We start from the raw sequence: 3,693 nt of genomic DNA on the forward strand, positions 1-3,693 counted from the left end.
CTTCCCTGAGACTGAGGCCAAATTTATGGGAAGAAGAGAAATCAGTGATTGATGAAGACAGAGTAGTTAAGAGTAGTGATTCACAAATTGGTAACCCAGAGGTAGAGAATCATTCTGTGCTCAAATAATGAAGCGTGTTAAAAATTTTAACACTTTGATGTGCAAAATATGTAGATTTTTTTTCCAATATTATTATTTTTTATAATCTTCCACTCAACTAAGTAGCTTGGGAGGAGCAGGGATGGAAAGAACATTAACTGGCCATTAACAGTATATATCTGAGTCTCTTTAGATAAATGTTCTTTCAGGCTCTTATTTCCTCCCCCATCCCTTCTCAACTTGGCATCCAGGTATAGTTTATGCATAAAAGTGGGGTTTACATGAAGTCTGAGAAAATTATACAAATCTCTTCCCAACTCTGTATTTGGTGATATCATGTTGGTAGCTTAAAATCAGGTCTGGTATATTTATACCACAGAAGCTGTCACATGCTGTAAGTCCACATCACTTTTTACCTACCTAGTGGCAGTGAAAAACAGGAGGTTCTCTTATTGTCTTCTGGTTTCTCTAATCTTCCTCAAAGATGTCTCTTGTATTCTCAGTCACTGGTCAGCCTCCTAGTAGCCATTGAAGATGTCTACAGCTGGTCAACACAAGACCTGGCCTCTTGGCTTAGTCAGGACCCAGGGGTCTTCACTTACTGACTCAACCTCACCTTACTCTAATTAGTAAAGATAACTCTGAAAAACCCCACTGTGTCCTTGATCAGAACTCTTGCTGGCAAGTCTCCTTCCTTGACCTCTGAGATGGTCCATCTTGTACAGTGGTTTGCCTCACTCATCTTCAGCAGTAGGCTTACTGGCTCTCTACTCAGCTATTTTCCTCTTCTCCCATAGGTCTTGTAAAAATTCCTGGGACATTTCTATGCCACTTGGGAACCAAAAGAGGTTCAAAGTTGTTAACCTGGACTCAACGGCTACAGGAATGTACCACACTGCTATTTTTACTCTAATACCAACCCTCCAGTTAGTACAGTTGGTTAGTGATGTTCTCCCAGAGTTCTTACCCAGAAATGATGTACAAGACCCTCTGCTTTGACTTTTCCTCATGGCAGATTTACCTAGCAATCTTCTGCCACAAGATCTTAGTCTAAAAGTGAAACCATTGTGCACATGTGTTCCTCTTCCCTTTGACTCTCTTCTTCCCACACTCCTACATTCAGAAGACTCAGGCTTTCTTCCCTGAAACAAGGACTACCTTATATCATCTCTACCTGTGGCATATAGGAATCTCAACTTTCAACAAAGCCTGCTGCGCATGACTACTGCCTTCCTAGGTGCCCAAAGCATACTTTATTTGACAGTCAGAATTGAATAATGCCTTTATCATTCTAGTTCAACCCACCTTTCCTCTGAAACCCCAAAACTCATTGCTTCAAAATGTGGGGACCTTGGAGCAGCAATATTTACAGGTATGGATGAACATCTGTAAGTATTTTTTAATATTGTTCCATTATATAAGTTTTGGAAATGAGCTATTAAACAAAGTTAAATAGAGTTCTTTAACATACAAAAATTTTAAGATGGTTAATATGCTAGTGTGCATTGTTAATTTCCAAGACAGTGACATAGTATGCAGCATCTCCCAAATCTATTTGATTAAGGAAACTTTTTTAAAGATCACCTTATGGAATTAATTTTCTATGGAACAAATTTTTAGAGACACTGAGCTACTCAGGAGAACTAAAATAACATAGTATCCAGAGAGAGAAGACAGGAGAATTTTCTAGAGGCAAAGAATCACTTATTCGTGGTGGTCTCCTTTTGTCTCCTCCTTTTTCTCAGAAACCAAAATTATTTTTCTTAGAGAAGGTAAACTGATATCAATTAAGCAGATCCTCCAAACATACATATGTGCTACTTATTACAATCTTAATGACTTGTAGTAGCTTCATTATTGTTTTTTTCTGCCATGAAGACTTAACAATTTAGTAAGTTATCCCTTAGATCATTAACAGTAACTTCACAGATTGAATATGTTAATGGAGCTTTGAAAGTGCTTAGTTTAATCCTGTTGAGCAATTTATGTAACGAGACAATCTGAAAGAAGGCAGCTCTATAAAGGATTAGACTAAACTCTCAATTATCTGCTTTATGGATTACTTTCCTGGAGCCAGGATCACTGTTTTGCATTCATCTTCTCTGACTTTCTCACTTGTTTATTCTTACTGGTATCTACAACCTCTAGGCACTACAACGGGAGGTGTTAGGTGCTATTATGGCAGACTTTTGTTTTAGTAACTGGAACTATTCTATTCTCCTGCTGGCATTCAAATTAGTGTACACATCCCCACAAAGTGGTCAAACACAGCAAGCCCAGGGCAGCATAGATTTACTGGTTGAGTAGTGTGGTCATCATATTTCCAAAGCCAAATTTAGAGCTGAGCTTTTACTGAAATCCCAACTTTGCTATTGCACTGGGTCCCCCCTTCACTCCAAGGAGAAGCATCCAGATCACAATGTCTATTTTCCTCTAACCTCAGCTCTGCTGTGTGTCTCAGATTGACCTGACACATGGTATAGCTGCCTCTCACCCACCCTGTCCCCAGAGGGTTACCATGGAGAGATTATGCTGGCTATAGGCCCAAGTTCACAAAAAAGGAACATTTTGGACTGGATTACACCATTTTCCGGGGACAAAGGGAAACCATTTTAGCATGCAAGGCATTCCTTGCACAAAAATACTAATTTTTTTAAAAACGGTCTTCTGCTATTCTATTGCCAGGCATTCAAAAACATCAAGAGCATCAACAATTATGCAATTCTGGTGCGTCCACCTGGAAATCACTGACCTTCACTGGTAGTTCAGCCATGTGATTTTTACATAGATTACACAAGTGTGACATAATATACATTATATATAACATTTAAAATGTGTAAATATATGCATGACTATGCAAATGTTACAGAGATGTACGTGTTTAAATGCTTGCCTAGTTCTTTAGAGTTTACAAATCTCTAACTCAATGACATAATATTGCATAAAAAGAAGGAAGCTTGTCAATCCAGAATTCACAGAGAACGCTGAAAATAGGTGTTACCAAGCTCAAAATGCAACCTAGGCAACCTATTCTGTCATATATGTACTACTATTTTTCTAAAAATATAGGTAATATCGTTATGAAAAGAAATTATTAATTTATTTAAAAGCACTGCTGATATCATAGGAGTTTTGTGTTCATTATGTATTTGTTCAATCAAGATACTAAAAGTGCAACTATTTTGTGGAGAATCCATAAAATATTTTTACATGAGAAGAAGCAGTTTTACAAAATGATGAAATTAAAGTTGATCTCAATTTTCTTCTTTTCATTTATCTTCATTTTCTCATTTTTCTAAAATAAATATGTCTCTTGTTATAGGGAAACAGCTTTACTCAAAAAATATGAAAGCCAATATGATAACTGTCAGGACTTAGGTAATGAAGCACATTAGGTACAAAGATTATTTGGTTTGGAGGTGTTCTGAGCCTAGAAAACAGATCACCAAGATGTGGAGTGTAGCTGAAGCTTGAGAGGAATTTTTAAGGGAGGGGAAAACTTAGCAACTGGAGAAATGAAAAGAGAGTAGTCTTCAGTAGGTGAAACAGTGGGAGAGAGGTGGGGTTCTGCCTGGAGACCAAAGGATTTTGGAA

This window comes from Globicephala melas, chromosome 8 (assembly GCF_963455315.2).
Source record: "Globicephala melas chromosome 8, mGloMel1.2, whole genome shotgun sequence".
In the NCBI taxonomy this organism is placed as follows: Eukaryota; Metazoa; Chordata; class Mammalia; order Artiodactyla; family Delphinidae; genus Globicephala; species Globicephala melas.